Genomic DNA, 13,803 nt, shown 5'->3' with positions numbered 1-13,803 from the left:
GAGAGAGAGAGAGCACAAGCAAGGTGGAGGGGGCAGAGGGAGAGGGAAGAAGCAGAATTCCCATGGAGCAGGGAGCCCAATCATGCAGGGCTTGATGCCAGGAGCCTGGGATCATGACCTGAGCTGAAGGCAACTGATTAATCGACTGAGCCACCCAGGTACCCTGTGAGTTTGACTATTTTAGATACTTCATATAAGTGGAGTCATACAGTATAGTCCTTCCGTGACTGGCTTATTTTGTTCAGCATAAGATCTTCCAGATTCATCATGCTGTTGTATATGGCAACATTTCCTTCTCTTTTAAGGCTACATTGTATGTATATCATATTTTCTTTATCCCGCATACGCTGGTGGATATTTAGGTTGTTTCCATATCTCAACGGTTGTGAACACAGCGTGAAAATATCTGTTTGAGATCCTGATTTTAATTCGTCGGGATATATACCCAGAAGTGGTACCGTCAGATCATATGATAATCCTATTTTTAATTTTTTGAGGAACTTTCATACTATATTCAGTAAGAACTGTACCATTTTACCTTCCTGCCAACAGTGCATAAGGGTTTCAATTTCTCCATATCCTTGCCCACACTTATTTTTGTTTTTTGGAGAACAGTTATCCCAACAGGTGTGAAGTGATATTTCATTGGATTTTGCTTTGCATTTCGCTAGTGATTAGCAATGTCGAGTATCTTTTCATAACTTGTTGGCAATTTTTTAGCTTTTTTGGAGAGATGTCTATTATGCTTACTGTCCATCTTTAAAACAGGTTATTTGGGGTTTTTTGCTACTGAGTTGTAGGGGTTCCTTATATATTTTGGATATTAACCCTTTATCAGATGGTTTGCAAATATTTTCTCCCACTTTGTAGGTCTACAAATATTGTCTCCCATTTGCACTCTGTTGACTGTTTCCTTTGCTGTGTAAAAGCGTTGAATATGAAATAGTTCCACTTCTCTATTTTTGCTTTCGTTGCTTGTGCTTTTGGTGTCATACGCAAGAAATCGTTGCCAAGATCAATATCATGAAGATTTTTCCCTATGTTTTCTTCTAGAAGTTTTATAGTTTCAGGGCTTATCTTTAAGTCTTTAATGCACTTGGAGTTGATTTTTGTGGGTGTGGTATAAGATAAGGGTGCAATTTCATTCTTTTGCATGTTGATTAGATGGGCTTCTCCCTGCGTTCATGTGGTCTTCCCTCTGAAACTTTTGTTTTCCAAATTTCCTCTTTTTATAAGGACACTGGTCCTATTGGATTAGAGCTCACCCTAATGACCCATTTTAACCTATTCGTGTGTTTAAAGATGCTACATCCAAATACAGTCACATTCTGAGATATTAGGGGCTCAGACTAAAACATATGAATTTTGGGGGAATACATTTCAGCCCATAATGCAAATGAAATGCTGTTATTTCAAGAATAAGGATGTGATGACTCCTTCCTTTTGTGGTTTCAATAAATATAAATTACTATTGGAGTATGTACAAAGGAGAAGTGACCTATTGCATGAGTTTAGGTAAATTACCTTAATTCTCCATATTCCAGTTTTTCTGTGTATAAAACAGGAAACAAATGTTTTCCCCATCTTCTCCAAACTTTTCCAACAGATAAAAAATTTGTCTTTAAAAATGACTTTTGTCAGGGCGCCTGGGTGGCTCAGTGGGTTAAGGTCTCTGTCTTCGGCTCAGGTCATGATCCCGGAGTCCTGGGATTAAGCCCCGCATAAGGCTCTCTGCTCGGCGGGGAGCCTGCTTCCTCCTCTCTCTCTGTCTGCCTCTCTGCCCACTTGTGATCTCTGTCTGTCAAATAAATAAATAAAATCTTTAAAAAAAAATGACTTTGTCATCTTCAAAATCCTGTGTGTCTTCTCTCCCCCGTGGTTTTCATGACAATGTAGCCATTTTCAGGCTGCTGTCCCATGATTCAACATTCACAGCAGCCCCAGGATGTCAGTGGCAGAGCAAACTCTCCGTTGCCATTTTGCAGGTGAGGAAATCAGTAGACAAGGAGGTTAAGGAAGCTAATAGCATTTCTAAAGCCATATGTAATAAGTTGCACCTTTAAAAATGGAACCAAATTTTCTTGGCTCATTTCAACTATGTTCTTAATATATGGCAATTTTAAATAGATGAAAAATAGAATAAGAAAATAGTATTCTGAGATTAGAGCGCTAGAAGCACAAAGAATCTTAGTACTTTCCTCTGGAGCTGGCTTCCTTTTCCATAAGATTAACTAGAGTAGTGCATCTTAGCATGACGTCAATGAGGGCTGACATTTTTGGCATCGTCAGGATTATGCATCTCAAATACCTTTCCAGGCACAATGTTTATAAAATGATGGTGACTGCCTCCCACAAATGAGCCATGTTCTGTGGTTTAGATAAGTTCCCTCAGCTGATAATCGTGAGCTGATTATCATGATGGCTTTTTCCTGGACTTGTTTCAATGTTGAATTTCATCCAAAGACTGTGCTCACACGTTTATTTTCATGTAACATCCATTGGCAATTGCATTTCTATAGATTGCTGGACTTTTTACTTATTAATTTTCTCAAGCTCATCAGTTAGTATTGATGTTTACCCCTTGCATTGTATTGATGGCAAATATTTTTTTTGACAGACTGTCAGCTATTTTTTTTACGGTGGATTTGCCATAATGTAAGTGAAATCTTTATTTTGTTTCTCACTGTAAAATCTAATTTTGCCTTTACTGTTTCTGAATTCCATGAGTTTCTTGCCAAGATTATATAATAATTATGCAAATTTTGGCCTAGTTTTTAAACGGTTTTTAAAAACCCATTTCATTTTCAAATTTACCAGGAATTTTTGTGTTTGTGATGAAAAGAAGGTATATAACTTGATTTTCTTTTCTGACTATATAATCAGTTCCATCAGTAATTTTATTAAATCATTCATCTATCTTTTCTGTACCTTAATCATATACTAAATTCCCATTGTATATGAACCAAGTTCTGGTTTCACTATTCTTCTCCATTATTTTGGTTTTTTTTTTTTCCTATTCTTATATATTTTAAAATAAATAAATAATAAATAAAATAAATAAATAATAAATTTTGAAATAAAAAGAAATTTTATTTCTGCAAATTCCTATTATATTTTGATACCTAATTATACAAATTTCTGAAATTGTCTTGCATTTTCTAGCACATTGGCTTCTGGGAGAATTTTCCAGTTTTTCTATTTTAATTCAGTTCAGTTTTTATTTCTAAAAATGATTAAATCACTGAACCAAAATATGAACGGTTAGTATATAATTCTGGATTGACTAAGAAAGTAGATTTTACTAATTAAAAAAAACAAAAAACTAACTTTCATATGGCAAAGATATAATAAAGAGAGTTAAAAGACAGTTGACACTCTGTTGGAAAAATATTTGCAAATTAGTTGAGCAACTCTGTATGTTAGTCATAATGCACTGTACATTCAAAATGCACTGTACATTCCTCCCTGAATAACACAGGCAATATAGAATTGACATTCTAGAAGATTAAGGCCAACAATAGACAATGAACACAAAAAATAATGATCTGCTAATTAGAAGGCATATAACGCTATAAGGGAAAAGAAAAAAAACAGAGGAGTTGAGTAAGGAAGTCAGAGTGCTAGGTTAAGAGAACAGGTTGAAGTTTTGAATATGGTGACTGGGAAAAGCCTCACTGAAAGAGGGACATTTGGGCAAAATTTGAAGAAAGTGAAGAATTTAGCCATATGAATAATGAGAATTGTAGATTGGGACTGGTGTTTAATTTATAAAATCATTTGGGGAGAGTTGATACATTATGGATTCTTCTCCAAGTAGGCCTTTCCATTTACATCTTTATTTAGTTACTTCAGAAAATATTGACATCTTTATAGATCTTGGATATTTATGGGGTCTTCCACATTTTCAGATAAGTATATTTATAAATAATGCATGATTTTTTCACTCTTACTATTTGTAGAAATGAAATTTTTCTTTTATTTTAAATTGTTTATTTCTGGTGCACAAAAGTTTTGATATTTCTTATGCATTTTATATCCTCCATCTATCTGACTCAACTCTTTTATTAGTTGTGGTTTTTCAATTTGTAAACAAATTATAACAAATATGTGCTTGTCTGTAGACAACTATATTAACTGAAAATGCAAATGGTTCTATTATTTTTCATCTTGTCCCTTTTATTTACTTATCTCAAGTATCGACTAGAACTTCAAAAATAATATTGAATACTGCATGTATTATTAACTGGCATCTGTACTTTCTTCCTGACATAAATGGAGATGTTTCAAACTATTTTACCACTAAGTATAATATTTGTCCAAGGTTTTCAATAGATCACTTTTATTAATTTAATGAAATTTGAGTCAGAACCAGATGTTAAAATGATAAGCTTTTTAACAATCATCTATTACAATAATTATGCCATTTTGATCTTTTTATAGTTGTATCTCTTTCTTCCTTCTTTCCTTCTTTCTTTCTTTCTTTTTTTCTGAGAAAGAGGTAGGTGCTGGGGGTGGGGGATGGGGGGGTGGAGGCAGAAGGAGAGAGGGAGAGAGAATCTTAAGCAGACTCTATGCCCAGTGTAGATCCTTACGTAGGGCTCTATCTCACTATCCTGAGATCATGACTTGAGCCAAAATCAAGAGTCTGAAGCTTAACCAACTGAGACACCCAGTCACCCTGCCATTTTGCTATTTTAAATGAAATATAATAAATTACATTAGTTAATTTTCTAATCTTGAACGATTATTAGATTCTTGGTTTTAAAATTTTTACTTAATTATAAGGATAATTTATTTTTAGTGTAATACTGATGATCGGTTAATGCTTTATTTTGCATGTTCACATTATATTGCTGAAATTGGTCTATAATTTTATTTTATGGATGATAATAGGAGTTCTTTCTCTTGGACCTTAAATGGACTGACCCTGAAAATTGTCTGAACTTTGCACATAACTTATTGTTACCTGTTCAATTTCTTCAGTGGTTCCAGATCTACTCATGTGTCTACCCTTGATTTTGCTAAAAGATCATCTATTTCTTCTAGACATTGACATATTTTGCTGCCAAGATGTATAAGTCATCCTCTTACACTCTTGTTTTAATTTCCCATTTTAGTGATTATGACCTTTTTCTTATCACTATTACTGCTTAGTGAGTTGTTTTCTCTTTTTCTTGAACAGACTTTCCCCAAATTTTACTATTATATTGGGCTTTCAGGAGAACAAGTTTTAGTTTTATTAAGTTGGATTTATTTTATTTTATCATTATTAATTCCCTCCACTTTCTTTAGTTTTACTGGTTTTCTTTTGAGTTTTCTAAGTTTAGTACTTATACACATATTTTCCTTTTTAAAATTAGTGCACAATTTTTCAAAATAAATGTAAGTGGGGCCCCTGGATGGCTCAGTTGTTTGAGTGTCTGACTTCCACTCAGGTCATGATCCCAGGATCATGTTGGACTCCATGCTTAGCAGGAAATCTGCTTGTCCCTCAGCTGCCCTCCCCACTTGTTCATTCTCTCTCACTCTCTCAAATAAATAAATAAATAAATGTAAGCACAAAGGTCATAAAATCAATTACTACTGAAGAGTTGATATCCGTCACCCACCCCCCCACCCCAGAAAAAGCAGCTGTCTCCTGCTCCACTTCTTGATCTATTCCAGTTCTGTTTCTTAGAGGAAACCACAGACAAGTCTTACTATTGCATTTCATCCTTCCTTACTATCCTATCACTAAAAAATATTTCTATTGTTATTTACTGACTTATCAGTTTTAGATATTATCTATAACTTCTTATTATCTATAAACTTCTGTTATGCTTTGCTTTGTTACAAAAACTCCAAGTAACCCAATATCTTCATATATTATAGTTTGGCTTAAATTACAGTCAATTTTTATAATATTGTGACTGTGCAAAAATACAGTTTGCCATTAGCCATGTAGTCTTTTCTTTCTTGTGCACTTTGTTTTTTCCTGAAGTTAATATTTATCATGTCTTTTTCTTTTGTTTAGTAGTCTCTGCATGTATGGCGATGATTTTCCAAAGGCTCCAAGAGAAACCTATCCCTTTTTTTCCAAACACTAAAGCGCAGCAAATAATCTCTTCACTACATTTCTGTCCTGGCTACTTCCTCACCCCAGCTCCCCAGCCTCCGACTCCATCTGGACTGATTGGTCTCTAGGCCAGTTTCAGAGTGCTGCCAAGAGGCTTCCTTTCATTCTTTTCTTATTTAAAACCCCATATTCCCTGGATCTCATATTTTCACTTTTCATTTTATTCTCATTTTACTGAGGCACGTTCTCCAAGATTATCCATAAGAACAATGAATGGGAGATGCTTGTAAGTCTGATTTACCTCAATATTAGGTTCATGTTTAATTGATGGTTTGGCTAGGTATGAAACTCTAGTTTAAAAACCATTTTTCCTTAGTTCTGAAGACACTGTTCCACTATCTTCTAGCATCTAGTTTTCTGGTTAAGAAATCTAGTGATTCTCATTCCCATGTCCTTGTTTATGCCCTATTTTTGCATTTTCCTTTCACCTACAGAATTTTGAGATTTTTATAATGATGGATGTTGATACGAGTCTTTTTTACTCAGTTTGATGGACCCCTCAATCTGAGATGTGCCCTTGGTTTTGAAAGTTTTCTTGTAATTCTTCTTGATAATTTTCTCCCCTCCATATCCCCAGTTTTGTTTCTATAGCTGCTAACAGTGGAATGCCATATTCTTAGATTGATTTTCTAATGTTCTTATATGTTCTTTCTCATATTACATTTATTTGCTTATTTATTAGTTCTTTGAGTTATTTTAGCTTCTGTGAAGTTTCCTTAACTTTATCTTTGAATCCTTTTATGGAATGTTAAATTTCTAATAGTACATTCTCAATTACCAAGAATCTTTCTTATCCTCTGATTATGTCTTTTCATTATTTATCAATACACTGTTTTCCTTTATCTCTCAGGTTATAATCATTATTTTGAAACCTTCAGTTATACCTAAATTATTTTGGGATCTTTTTTCCCCAAAAGGAAACTGGTGAATTTCCTTTCAATTTAGGTAAATTTACCCAAATGTCTAAAGATTATTGACTGTCCCATCATATTTAGGCACTGCAATGCTGATTGGAATTTGCACACGGGCAAGTTAGTTGAATAGTGAAGGGACTACAAAATGTCATGGTTGCTGAAGGACCCTTGAATGCTAGTTTTCCAATTCACTTACTCCACAGTGGAGACAGCCATCCTTCTAACTGCTGGTATTTTAATGAGCGTGTGAGGACATTTATCTCCTGTTCTCAACCTTGCTCTGCTCCCCTACTTCTTTGTTTCTTTTTTTTTTTTTTCCATTTTATTTATTTTTTCAGCGTAACAGTATTCATTCTTTTTGCACAACACCCAGTGCTCCATGCAAAACGTGCCCTCCCCATTACCCACTACCTGTTCCCCCAACCTCCCACCCCTGACCCTTCAAAACCCTCAGGTTGTTTTTCAGAGTCCATAGTCTCTTATGGTTCGCCTCCCCTCCCCAATGTCCATAGCCCGCTCCCCCTCTCCCAATCCCACCTCCCCCCAGCAACCCCCAGTTTGTTTTGTGAGATTAAGAGTCATTTATGGTTTGTCTCCCTCCCAATCCCATCTTGTTTCATTTATTCTTCTCCTATCCCCCTACCCCCCCATGTTGCTTCTCCATGTCCTCATATCAGGGAGATCATATGATAGTTGTCTTTCTCCGATTGACTTATTTCACTAAGCATGATACGCTCTAGTTCCATCCACGTCGTCGCAAATGGCAAGATTTCATTTCTTTTGATGGCTGCATAGTATTCCATTGTGTATATATACCACATCTTCTTGATCCATTCATCTGTTGATGGACATCTAGGTTCTTTCCATAGTCTGGCTATTGTAGACATTGCTGCTATAAACATTCGGGTACACGTGCCCCTTCGGATCACTATGTTTGTATCTTTAGGGTAAATACTCTATTACAAAGCTGTCATCATCAAGACAGCATGGTACTGGCACAAAAACAGACACATAGATCAGTGGAACAGAATAGAGAGCCCAGAAATCGACCCTCAACTCTATGGCCAACTCATCTTCGACAAAGCAGGAAAGAATGTCCAATGGAAAAAAGACAGCCTCTTCAATAAATGGTGCTGGGAAAATTGGACAGCCACATGCAGAAAAATGAAATTGGACCACTTCCTTACACCACACACGAAAATAGACTCCAAATGGATGAAGGACCTCAATGTGAGAAAGGAATCCATCAAAATCCTTGAGGAGAACGCAGGCAGCAACCTCTTCGACCTCAGCCGCAGCAACATCTTCCTAGGAACAACGGCAAAGGCAAGGGAAGCAAGGGCAAAAATGAACTATTGGGATTTCATCAAGATCAAAAGCTTTTGCACAGCAAAGGAAACAGTTAACAAAACCAAAAGACAGCTGACAGAATGGGAGAAGATATTTGCAAACGACATATCAGATAAAGGGCTAGTATCCAAAATCTATAAGGAACTTAGCAAACTCAACACCCAAAGAACAAACAATCCAATCAAGAAATGGGCAGAGGACATGAACAGACATTTCTGCAAAGAAGACATCCAGATGGCCAACAGACACATGAAAAAGTGCTCCACGTCACTCGGCATCAGGGAAATACAAATCAAAACCACAATGAGATATCACCTCACACCAGTCAGAATGGCTAAAATTAACAAGTCAGGAAATGACAGATGCTGGAGAGGATGTGGAGAAAGGGGAACCCTCCTCCACTGTTGGTGGGAATGCAAGCTGGTGCAACCACTCTGGAAAACAGCATGGAGGTTCCTCAAAATGTTGAAAATTGAACTACCCTATGACCCAGCAATTGCACTACTGGGTATTTACTTCTTTGTTTCATACTGTTCCTGAGGTGCTCAAGATTCAGTCTTCCAGGTTTCAAGTCCTCTAGAATATGCACCTTTAGTGCCACACGGGCCGTTGTCGTGACTTGGCCGGTTGCCTGGCTGCATAGTGAAGAAGGACCTAAGGCTCTAGCCACTCTGTGAAGAGACCTTTGAGCTATTTCTCATGTCAGCCCCATAATCAGGTTGCATCTTCCACACTCCCTGGTACCCTTTGGAGCCAAGCTTGACAGAAGCACTGAGCTGAATTACACACCACTTGTTGATGCCATGGTCTGTTCCCTTTATTTTGAGCCTTTCTATATCATTTCATTTCTGGAGCATCTTCTGTGAAAAACATATAGCTGATAGATTTTGTGACCACTCCATAAATGAAGAGGTGACTGTGCTGCAGTTAATTGGTCATAGAAGGATTTTAAGCAGGTGAAAAGGATTATTGTATTTGCATATAAAAATGGTACCCTTTCTGGAAGTAGAGAAGAAAATAGAAGGGAACACAATAAAAGGCAGGTAGAATTTGGACTCAAGTTTCCTGCTTAAGATTTTAGTGTTGTGGGTATTAAGGAGGGCATGTACTACATGGAGCACTGGGTGTGGTGCATAAACAATGAATTTTGGAACACTGAAAAAAATTAATTTAAAAAATTAAAAATTAAAAAAAATTTAAAAAGATTTTAGTGTTCTAATCCTATTTCAGTGCTTATCTAAAAATGAAATGTTATTATATAGATATCTATAGCTTCAAGAAGAAAAATGGTGGAAGTGGGATTCAAGAGATTTTGGTCTACAGGTATGAGTAAATTGTTCCTTTTTCAAAGATGTTTTAAATGCTTCAAAGGTTATTTTCAAGAAATGGTGACCACAGATTAAATTACAAACTTCATAATCTATTTTGTTCATCCTTATATCCACTTTATACAGTACTTTATACATGGTGGATGTACAATTTATATTTCCAGCATATAACTGAATTGAATTCAGAAGAAAGTGACCTCATTTTTCAGAATTAGTTTTATGTCATTCATTCTACATTTCTTAAGACTCTCATGGCAGAGCCTTAAAACCAAAGGGGACTCCCATAATCAATGCATAAATTAACTTTGTCTTCTTGGAACAGCCTTAAAGTAAGTCAGCTGTTCTGTAAACTTAACTAAGATAAAGGGTTAGATGAAATTGAGTTTATGCGTTCATTGGAAAGCCCCTAAGTCATGCTTCCTACCCCTACTTGAGAGCAACTCTACAGTTGGTAAAACAACCACAGTCACCTCGTCCCGAACACTCTCTGTACATATATGGAAACCTCTTGGTCACGCTCCCTGTCTATATCCCTTGAAACTGCTTTCTAGTATCCCTAGCTCAGCAAGCATAGTCTTTCATGCGTTCGTTGAATAATTATTCATTTAATACTTATCACATTCCAGACCCTGTTCTTGGTGCTGAAGATATAGCAATTAATAATGTCTTTTCCTGTGTCTGGGCCACTGGTGAGCTCTGAAACTGAGTTGGAAAAAGGTAGGCAGTATATGATATATGGTACAACACAGATGTCTTAAAAACATTTTACTGAGTGAAAGAAGGCATTCAAAAAAGGACATATAGTTTATGAATCCATTTATATGAAATGCCCAGAATGGACAAATACACAGAAGCAGAAAGTAGATTACAGGTTTCTAATTAGAGGCTGGGGGTAGGAAGTAATGTTGTGGGGTTTTATATTAGTCACAGTTCTCCAATGAAACAGAACCAATTAGGATGGATATAAGAATTTATTGTAAGAGATTTAGCATGAGGAATTGGATCACATAATTATGGATGTTGGAAAGTCCCAAGATTTTTAAGTTCAGTTTTTAGCTGGAGCCCCAGGAGGGCTGATGGTATAGTTCAGTCTGAAGATTATCAGGATAAAGATCCAGGAAGAGCTGATGTTCAATTTGGCTTCTTCAGCTGATTAGATGGAGCTCACTCACATGAGAGAGAACAATCTGCTTTACTCAGTCTACCAATTTATCACATAGAAAACCACCCTCACAGAAACATCTAGAATAATTTTTGATCAACAATTTTGACCAAAAATTGACACAGTTGGGATGCCTGGCTGGCTCAGTTGGCAGAGAATATGACTCTTGATCTTGGGGTCATGAGTTTGAGCCCCATGTTGGATGTAGAGATTATTTTCTAAAAAAATTGTCCCACTCAAGTTGACACATAAAATTAACCATCACAAGTTGCTTTTGGCATGATGAAAATGTTCTAAAATTAGATAGTTGTGATGGTTACACAACTCTAAATATACTAAACCCACTATATATATGTACTAAATACACTATATACTATACTAAACATATGTACTAATATTCAAAAAAACCCACTGAACTGTGCACTTTGAAAGAGTAAATTGAATAATATGTAAATTAAATCTCATTAAAAATAAACATTAAAAATAAACAAACATAATACGTACTCAAAAGTTAAAAATGAAAACAAATAGAAGAATAGGCAATATCCTAAGAGTGATATGGGAACTATGAGATGTTCATCTAGAATGTTTATCTAGGACCTTTCTTATCAAAGGGTGGTCCGTGGGTCAGCAGCTTGGGCACCACCTGGGAACTTGTTAGAAAGGCCCCACCTGCAGACTCGGAATCTGCATTTTAGCAAGGTTTCCCAGTGATTCCTATACCCACTGAAATGAGAAGCTCTAATTTATTGGTCTCAAATTTTACTTACCATTTTATTTTGATCAATGAAATAATTTCTTTGTTAACATCCCATATTGAAGCTTGACATAAGAATAAATGAAAATCGAGCAGCTCTGGCTGAAGAGAGTCAAGGAATCCTCAGCCCACCTGCTTGTCCCCACCTGAGAGAACTCATAGATCCCTCTCCCTCAGGATTCCAAATAAGTGGGTCAGATTTCTTTCTCCTTCTGTCTCTCTCTCTCAAGCAAAGTTTAAAATAAAAGCTTGTAGCCACTGTGACAAGACAATTGGTCCTCTCTTATAAAAGAAGAAGATGACAAAGATGAAGAAGAAGAAGAAGAAGAAGAAGAAGAGGAAGAGGAAGAGGAAGAAGGAGAAGGAGAAGGGGAGGAGGAGGAGTAGGAGGAGAAAGAAGAGTAAGAGGAAGAAGAAGAAGAGAAGGAGAGAGGAAGGAAAGAAGGTAGGTAGGTAGGAAAGAAGGAAGAAAGGGAAAGAAGAGTCCCAACATAGGCATACTCCTTTGCTCCCCAGAGCCCATTTGCCTGCCCCAGATTTGCTGTCTTTTCCCATCATGACCCAGGCTGTCTATGCTACACTTCATCTGACAGTGTGGAGTTGGCCTGTTCCAGTGCACAATGCAAGAAAGAGACATTTCCCAGCACCTGTGTGTCTGTAGGTGCCTCCAGCCAAACCCCACAGTTGAACCATTGGAAATGCGGCTGACCTTCACTTGGGAGATGACACTCTTCACTCAGCATTCACTGGGCAACCAGATGGCATTCCAGTGACATTCTTCACAGCTGCTGGCAACAGCCTTTAATTCATCTGGTATTTAACCAGGGTGAAGCATCCTCTGGCTATAACATGTTTGTTGGTGTGAGCTGACTCTGGCTCATCTTCCGCTCCCTTTAGTTCAGGGTTTCACACTAACTAGTAGTCTGCAGGCAATGCAGCAACTACACAGAATGCTCTCCTTCCATCTTCTGTTTGTGCCATTGCATTTTTACTCTCCTTTTGTCAGCTATTGGTCAACAGGAATCACAGAGTTGGAACATAAGATAAGTACAAGATTTGCTTTTGCAGATAAGTAAAATAAGACTTAGGAGATCATGCAACTTGGAAATAGTCAGGATGTCATCAGAACCCAGTCTTTCTGGTTCCAAACGCATTTCTCCTGGACAAACATTGTCCTAGTATTAACAAGAGTCCTCATCTTATAACAGGTCAAAATGTTAGCCAGCTGGTAACTAGGCTCAGGAATCACAGAAAATTCTCTAGCATCTTTAAAAAAACATGGATTGTTAAAAATATTCCAGAAGATATTTTTATCCCTTTCCCAAATCTCCTTGGTATGAGATCTCATGGAAGAAAATGATGATAAATATATTCACATACAGATTTTGGAATCAAAACAGGACCATTCAGGAGAAATCATGAGTGTGTGCATAAGAACCATAATAGTTCTTCAGTGTCCACATGTTTTTGGGTTTAGAATTTTGAGTCATTTAGTGTTTGTCACTGGGAGGAAAGATACTCATCTATGACCAGGGACAAAAATCTTTTGGTGGAATAAGTAAGAAACCTTCTATGACTTGGCCAGTTATGCTTTAAGTCTCAGATTCTATTGTTAGATTTTCTACTCTTCCGTCATGAAAGCTTTTGACTTTGGATATTTTATGATAGCAGTAAAAGGGTGCTCTGCCTGAAGAGGGGACCAAAACATCACAAACACTCAGAAGAGACTTCTTCAACCACAAATGGATAAGTGATTATTTTGAGCTAATCCTCGATTCTAAATGACTTATCAAAGGATATATCAATCCTGGTGCAGACTCTTGGGAAAACCTGCAATGTCTCACAATTACTTGATTAGTTTTTCTCTCCTTGCTCAACTGTACACTCTAGGAAGATGAAAGCTTAGTCTTATCCAAAGCCCCATTCCTCAAGTTCTGGGCACAAGATACCTAAAAAATTGTTGAATTAATGACCTTTAGTGTATTTTCTGATATTGTGAAGATATTGGTTGGAATTATTGTTACTGTTATTTGTAAGTAGCCAAATTACATTAACTTAAAGCCAGAGATATCTTCCCAAGCCTCAGGAACAAACTGAAGCCAGGAGACCCTTCTCTCTCCACCTTTTTCCTACCTTGGTTTCTTCCAGGTTCCTCTTGTTCCTTGCTGACCTTTCTT

Source organism: Meles meles, chromosome 4 (assembly GCF_922984935.1).
Source record: "Meles meles chromosome 4, mMelMel3.1 paternal haplotype, whole genome shotgun sequence".
Lineage (NCBI taxonomy): Eukaryota > Metazoa > Chordata > Mammalia > Carnivora > Mustelidae > Meles > Meles meles.
Note: the sequence above shows the minus strand (reverse complement) of the source record.